This window comes from Topomyia yanbarensis, chromosome 3, assembly GCF_030247195.1.
Source record: "Topomyia yanbarensis strain Yona2022 chromosome 3, ASM3024719v1, whole genome shotgun sequence".
NCBI classification, from domain to species: domain Eukaryota; kingdom Metazoa; phylum Arthropoda; class Insecta; order Diptera; family Culicidae; genus Topomyia; species Topomyia yanbarensis.
The window spans coordinates 232,722,053-232,730,644 of NC_080672.1; positions in this window are offsets into that span (position 1 = coordinate 232,722,053).

Genomic DNA, 8,592 nt, shown 5'->3' on the forward strand with positions numbered 1-8,592 from the left:
CTTCTGCTAAGATCCTAAGATTCCAATAATCTAAGATCTAGGCAATAAAAGCACCCTAGCCTAACCGGAGTGCCAACCGGCACATCAGGATCGACGCCGGTAACATCCTGATTATGGTATACTGGCCATGGCGAACGTCAACGGAGAGGACACGGATGACGAATAGGATGGCGACTTTGGGCTAACAGGCGTGCTGTTCTACTCCCAACAAAACCCTGGCAGGTCTCCGGGTACATTCGAAACTCGCCATCATTTGGTTGGTGGTACTAGGTTCGGTTGAAGCATTCCCGGTTTACGCCGATCCGGCTCTGAACACTACTCCACATGAAGGATAGTGTCAACCCTTGCATGACCTCAGTGCTGCTTTTTGGCAGCATAGATAATCATGGGATCGTGAGAGGCGACTATGTGCAGCGAGTGGAGATAGCGGCCCGGAGTTGGGACCCAATAAAATGGAGAAAAAACAAGCAACCGATATAAATGGAGCAGGCACGGCAAATCCGTTTGCCAGAGGTGGGTTGGTGAGGTCACCACCACCAATAGTAGCTGAAGTCACCCAGCAAGAGCAGGAGGAGGGGAAGCCGAAGTAACAGCAACAGCAGCAACAAAAACAGCCGGAGCAGAGCGGAATGAGCTACACCCCACAAACGCCAAAGGTAGTGGTAGCGAGGCACTTGGTGGAGGAGCTCCACAAGTTCGTGGACACGAGAAACAATGTCCACAAAGACATTAAGGGGATGGTCATCAAAATCCGGAAGGCGCTACTGTCTGCCGTGAAAGAGTACGATACGGCAACGCAGAGGGCAGATTCAGCTGAGCGTGCATCGGCGTCGGCTAAGGCCACTATCCTCCTAGCCCCTCCGAAACAGGGTAAGGAGAGGCAGATTGGAGTGAAGAACACGCCAGTTCCCATAACTCCAAAGAGGACAAGATCCTCGCCAGGAGACGAAAGACCAGGTGGGTCAAAGAGGCAGAAAGGACGCCACCTTACTGGGTGAAAGCTGGAGTACCGTTGTAGGTCGGAAGGAGAAACGCGGGAAACAGCAAAAAAAGAAGGAGGAGCGAAAAGGGGAGCAGAAGAGGAAATCAGAACCCTCGGCTCGTCAGAAGGCGCCTAAGGGAGAAGCCGTGCTCGTCAAAGCAAATGACGAGACTACGTACGCAGCACTGCTCAAAAAGGTCAGAGAGGACCCGGAGCTGAAAGATGTGGGGGAAAACGTGTTAAGAGTCAGGCGTACCCAAAAAAATGAGATGCTCCTCGAGCTTAAGAAGAACACTACGACTAGTAGCTCTGCCTTGCAGGAGACTATAACTAAATCAATGGGTGGAAAGGCAGAAGCCTTGAGCCCGGAGATGGTAATTGTGTACAAGGACCTCGACGAAATAACGATGGAAGACGAGCTGAGAGGTGCTATGAAGCAGCAGTGCAAACTGGGCGAGGTGCACATGACGATCCGGTTAAGGGGATACGGAGGAACGCAGACAGCGATGATTCGTTTACCGGTAACCGCTGCAGACAAGGCGCTCGAGGTAGGTAAAGTTACAGTTGGATGGTCGAGATGCCTACTGAGAGCCGCCCCACGAGTAAATAAACAAGCGGAGAAATGCTTCAAATGTTTTGGCTTTGGACATTTAGCAGGGGCTTAGAAAGGCCCGGACAGATCCGGGATGTGCTGGAAATGCGGAGAGACGGGCCATCTTGCGAGAGACTGCACGCAGAGGCCGAAGTGCTTGCTTTGCACCCCAGCGGAAGGAAACGACCATCAGACGGGTGGCTTTAAATGCCCAGCCTACAAGAAGGCGACTGCAGGCCAATGGTGATGGAGGTGACCCAGATAAACCTGAATCACTGTGATACCGCACAGCATCTTTTGTGGCAGTCTACGACAGAAACTATGTGCGATGTCGCTTTGATCGCAGAGCCTTATTAAGTCCCCCCTAATAACGGTAACTGGGTGGCGGATAGATCAGGAGCCGCTGTGATACAAGTAATGGGAAGATTCCCCATCCAAGAAGTGGTAGAACGTTCATTGCTGTTTATGTTTATTACCTTCACCAACAAGCCCCTTGGCCCCAATGGTGGTTGCTTAAATTAATTACATTTTAAAATTGACAACATTTTCGCTTTTATAGCATTCCGCGTCCGGTTGAAGTCAAAGGCCGTCGCCACACTGGTAAAAATTCGTTGGAGTCCGGTTACAGCGCTCTGGCAACTATAGTTGCTTCTCCTGAACGGAACTCGCAGAAGGGAGTTATTACGTAGAGCTCGAACGCGGGCTTGAAGATCCAGACGTCCGAGGATTGTAGGGCAATCCACTCTGGCAGAGAGTAAGTCCGAGACGAACAGGGCTCGAGAGCAGTCCCTCCGAATGCTGAGCGTATCGAGGTGTATAAGCTGGCAACGGTTTTCATAGCTCGGCAGCTGAAATCTGTTTCGCCATGGGAGATGACGAAGGGCGAAGCGTATGAACCTGCGTTGGACAGCCTCGATTCTGTCAATCCCATTCTGGTAGTACGGATTCCAAACAGCTGAACAATATTCTAACGTTGAGCGGACCAACGCGCAGTAAAGCGATTTAAGACAATATACGTCCCTGAAGTTTTTCGCTATTCGGAAGATGAACCCAAGCTGTCGTGATGCCTTATCCACGATGTATGACGTATGTGGTTTGAATGTTAATGCCGAATCCATGATGACTCCGAGATCTTTGATGTGAGAGTGTCTTGGAATGCTCGAGCCGAAGAAATGGTAGTTAAACTGAGTCGGTTGGCGTTTCCGCGTGAACGTAACGATTGAGCATTTGCTCGGGTTTAAAACCATTCTGTTTTGATCACACCACGTGCTAAAGCTGTCCAGATCCCTCTGAAGAAGCTCGGCATCGGTTTTATCCCGTATTTGTTGAAAAATTTTCATGTCGTCGGCGAAAGAAAGGCGGGGTCCTTGTAATGTGAAATTGACGTCATTAAAGTAGAGGAGGAATATTACTGGACCGAGATGGCTTCCTTGTGGTATGCCGGATGTAGCGAAGAATGGTGCTGATAGACAGTCCTTAATGCTGATTTGGAGTTGCCTTCCATCGAGGTAGGAACGAAACCAGCGCAGAAGTTGTCCATGAATGCCGAGTTTGTCCAGCTTCGCTATTGCGATATCATGGTTGATTTTGTCGAAGGCCGAGGGTTTCGTGATAGCCAAAATCAACGGCAACTTCATATGTAGCTGCTACTCTCCCCCAAGGTGGACAGTAGAGCAGTTCAGCCTAATGCTGGAGCAGTTAACCGAGCAGTTGATCGATCGGAAGCCGGTAGTCATTGGTGGTGACTTCAACGCCTGGGCTGTGGAATGGGGCAGTAGAGTAACCAACACAAGAGGGTGTATCCTGCAGAAAGCTCTAGCGAAGTTAGACGTACGATTGTGCAATGAAGGCTCTGTTAGCACATTTGGGAGAGACGGGAGGGAGTCTATCATCGACGTCACATTGACGGCGAACATGAATTGGAGAGTATGCGAAACGTATACGCATAGTGACCACCAGGAGATTCGCTACCGTATCGGTCAACGGAACCCCGCGGCAGTACAGAGAAGGGTGACCGGCGAACGAAAGGGGAAGACGAAAGCCTTCAACAAAGACCTCTTTGTTGAGGCACTTCGGCCGAACGGCGGGACCGAGAACGTGGATGCGGCTGACCTAACAAGAAGGATTGTGGCGGCTTGTGACGCCACAATGCCGCGAAAACTGGAACCACGCAACAAACGGCGTCCAGCTTACTGGTGGAACGAGACGCTTAGTACGTTACGCGCTGCTTGTCTCAGAGCCAGAAGGCGGGCCCAAAGAGCAAGGTCGGAACCAGATAGAGAAGAGCGTAAGGCAGCGTTTCGGGAAGCTAGGGCCGCTTTAAAACGGGAGATCAGACTTAGCAAGTCAGAGTGCCACAAGGAGCTATGCCGAGAAGTAGACGCCAATCCCATACCGAGTCGTGATGGCGAAAATGAAGGGTCCGACGACGCCAGCCGAAACGTGTCCGAGCAAGCTGAAGATAATCGTCGAGGGTCTTTTCCCGAAGCACGATCCAACTATATGGCCACCGACACCGTACGGCGAAGAAGAAGGAACAAGCACGGATTGCAAGTGACTAACGACCACCTAGCAAAGGGATCGAAGTGCCTAAAATCAAAGAAAGCCCCTGGTCCGGATGGAATACCAAACGTGGTACTGAAAACTGCGATCCTGGCATATCCGGACATGTTCAGGATAGTGATGTAGATGTGCCTAAATGATGGCAACTTCCCCGAAATGTGGAAGGTCCAGAAGCTGGTGTTGCTGCCGAAGCCAGGGAAGCCACCTGGCGACCCAACCTCGTACAGGCCCATATGCCTGCTGGATACACTCGGAAAACTCCTGGAAAGGATCATTCTTAACAGGTTGACGAAATTCACTGAAGGTGAGCGCGGACTGTCCAAGATGCAATTCGGTTTCCGCAAAGGAGCATCGACAGTGGATGCAATTCGGAGAGTGCTGAGTAGTCATCTAAACAGAAGCGAAGAGGAGATCGATACTGCGCTGTGGTCACGATAGATGTGAAGAACGCGTTCAACAGTGCCAGCTGGGAAGCCATCGCTGCAGCGCTGCATAGAATGAGGGTTCCCGACTATCTATGCCAGATCCTGAAGAGCTACTTTCAGAGCAGGGTGCTGCTATACGAGACGAGCGAAGGACAGAAGTCATTGCGTGTCATAGCGGGCGTTCCTCAGGGCTCCATTCTCGGTTCAACCCTTTGGAACGGGATGTACGATAGGGTCTTAACGCTGCAGCTGCCTAGGAAAGTGAAAATCGTAGGTTTCGCGGACGACGTGTCACTAACGGTGATGGGCGAGCCACTTGAAGAAGTGGAGGTGTTGGTGATGGAGACAATAGACGTGATCGAGAGCTGGATGAACGGGGTCAAGCTGCAAATAGCACACCACAAGACGGAGGTGTTGTTGGTCAGCAACTGCAGATCGGTTCAACGGATGCAGATCGACGTCGGAGGGCACGTGACTGCATCGAAACGTGCATTGAAGCAATTGGGAGTTATGATCGACGACTGTTTGAGCTTCAACAACCACGTTGATTGCGCCTGTGAAAAGTCGGCGAAGGCAACGAACGCAATAGCGAGAATCATGCCAAACGTCGGCGGTCCGAGAAGCAGCACGAAACGTCTGCTATCTACTGTTTCGTCATCGATACTCCGATATGGGGTTCCTGCCTGGAGTGCTGCGCTGAAAACCAAGCGGAACCGTGAAAAGCTAAACAGGACATTCCGACTGATGGCCGTACGAGTCGCGAGTGCCTACAGAACAATATCGTCGGATGCAGTATGCGTTATCGCCGGGATGATCCCCATCTGCATTACCCTGGCGGAGGACGTGGAATGCTATCAGCGGAGAAATGCACGTAACGCTAGGAGACTGGTTCGAGCGGACTCGTTGGCTAATTGGCAACAGGATGGGACACGCGGAGAAAGGAAGGTAGACCCATCGACTCATCCCAAATGTATCGGCCTGGGTACATAGGAAGCATGGAGAGGTGAACTTCCATTTGACGCAGTTTTTGTCCGGACACGGATGCTTCCGGAAGTACTTGCATCGGTTTGGACATGCTTCGTCACCCCTTTGCCCGGAGTGTGCGAGTGTGCAGGAGACACCGGAACACGTGGTCTTCGAATGCCCTAGATTCGAAGAAGTTCGTAGAGGTATACCTGGTATGACAGTGGACAATATCGTCGAAGAGATGTGCCGTGACGAACATACTTGGGACGCTGTCAACAGAGTGGTCTCGAGCATATTCTCCGAGCTGAAGAGGAAGTGGCGAAGAGACCAGCAAGAAGCCGCAAATCGGGTTTCGAGAGAAATTCCGCCGCCGGAGAACTCTCCAACTGTGTAGACTAGGTCCACCGCCGGGGACCAGTTGAGTAGTACGTGACGTATCACCGAGTTGGGTCGTCGGGGCGCCTGGGAACCGGACGTCAAGATTCACCGGAATCGCTGAACCGACCTCGACATCCTACCAGGTAGCTCGTGAATAGACTAGATCCACCGCCGGGGATGAGACCGAGTAGACCGCGTCGCAGAGCTAGCAGTGGGTTGTTGGGGCGCTGGTGAACCGGAAGCTACGCTCCAACCGGAATCGCCGGATAGACCTCAGCACCTACTGTATGGCCCGTTGAGTAGGCTAGATCCACCGCCGGGGACTAGATCTAGTAGATCGGGACGACGCGGAGAGCTAAATGGCTCACAAAAACGAACACCGGAATCAGGAGAAATCTACCGCTCGGTTGCAGGAAAATAGGCAAGATCCATTGTTGGGGACTAGACTGAGTAGTTCGCGAACAAGTGAGGGCGGGAGTTGAATGGCTCATCGGGAAAGTAGAGCGAAACGGAACGAGAGGAAGCCAAAGGGCTCAAGAAATTGTGGTGCTAAAACAAAAGAAGAATCGGTATCGGGAGAGCCTCCTTCGTCGGTGAACTCTCCGTCGGCGTAAGCTAGATCCACCGCCGGGGACTAGACTAAGTAGACAGCGACAAAATACCACCAGTCGCAGGTCGTTGGGGCATCAGCGAACCGGACGCCCTGCTCCACCGGAATTGCCGACCTGACCTCGACATCTGGTTGGTTGGCTCGGTTTCGGGAGAACTTCTCTCGCCGGGGAATTCTCCGTCGGAGTAGGCTAGGTCCATCGTCGGGGACTAGACCGAGTAGTTCGCGAACAAGTCTGGTGCTCAATGAGTAAACGGCGCTGAATGGTGCGAGAAGGGAGTTGCGGTGCTAACTGGTACAAGGGAGCCGAAGGGCTCGGTGAATTAGACAGTCTGAAGTTTGCCGCCCAGACTATACTCGTAGGGGAGGAGTACTAAGCCTCGACTTACAGCCAGCTTTCCGACTGCCATGCAGAACTTGCCAGTCTGTGTGGATGGTAGAGAATGGGTGGGTGTAGAGGAGTGGGGCTGTAACCCTGCGGAAGAAACGAACTAGTAAGTAGTTGAATTAGAGTGTGTGCTATGCACACAAAAACCCCTCCCCGAAGTAATGCCGTAAGGTAGTGCCGGGGAGGAATCAGGTTCTGGGCAAGAGCAGTGGTTTTTAGCGGGTCGGGTGATGGCAGCCCAAACCCGTTCGCTGAGACATTGGGGTTTTTGAACATTTTTCTTCATTCAAGGTTTTCCTGAAATTATTTTTACTGCTCTCTAAAAAAAAATAATGTATGTATGTATGTATGTATGTATGTATGTATGTATGTATGTATGTATGTATGTATGTATGTATGTATGTATGTATGTATGTATGTATGTATGTATGTATGTACGTTTTTTTAGAGAGTAGTAAAAATTTTCAGGAAAACCCTGAGTGAGGAAAAATGTTCAAAAACCCCAATGTCTCAGGGAACGGGTTTGGGCTGCCATCACCAGACCCGCTAAAAACCACTGCTCTTGCCCAGAACCTGATTCCTCCCCGGCACTACCTTACGGCATTACTTCGGGGAGGGGTTTTTATGTGCATAGCACACACTCTAATTCAACTTCTTACTAGTTCGTTTCTTCCGCAGGGTTACAGCCCCACTCCTCTACACCCACCAATTCTCTACCATCCACACAGACTGGCAAGTTCTGCATGGCAGTCGGAAAGCTGGCTGTAAGTCGAGGCTTAGTACTCCTCCCCTACGAGTATAGTCTGGGCGGCAAACTTCAGACTGTCTAATTCACCGAGACTACCTGAGTAGTAAAAATTTTCAGGAAAACCCTGAGTGAGGAAAAATGTTCAAAAACCCCAATGTCTCAGGGAACGGGTTTGGGCTGCCATCACCCGACCCGCTAAAAACCACTGCTCTTGCCCAGAACCTGATTCCTCATCGGCACTACCTTACGGCATTACTTCGGGGAGGGGTTTTTATGTGCATAGCACACACTCTAATTCAACTACTTACTAGTTCGTTTCTTCCGCAGGGTTACAGCCCCACTCCTCTACACCCACCAATTCTCTACCATCCACACAGACTGGCAAGTTCTGCATGGCAGTCGGAAAGCTGACTGTGAGTCGAGGCTTAGTACTCCTCCCCTACGAGTACAGTCTGGGCGGCAAACTTCAGACTGTCTAATTCTTGTTCGCGAACTACTCAGTCTAGTCCCCAACAATGGATCTAGCCTATTTTCCTGCAACCGAGCGGTAGATTTCTCCTGATTCCGATGTTCGTTTTTGTGAGCCATTTGACTCTCCGCGTCGTCCCGATCTACTAGATCTAGTCCCCGGCGGTGGATCTAGCCTACTCAACGGGCCATACAGTAGGTGCTGCGGTCTATCCGGCGATTCCGGTTGGAGCGTAGCTTCCCGTTCACCAGCGCCCCAACGACTCAACGACTCTCCCGAAACCGAGCCAACCAACCAGATGTCGAGGTCAGGTCGGCAATTCCGGTGGAGCAGGGCATCCGGTTCGCTGATGCCCCAACGACCTGCGACTGGTGGTATTTTGTCGCGGTCTACTTAGTCTAGTCCCCGGCGGTGGATCTAGCTTACGCCGACGGAGAGTTCCCCGACGAAGGAGGCTCACCCGATACCGATT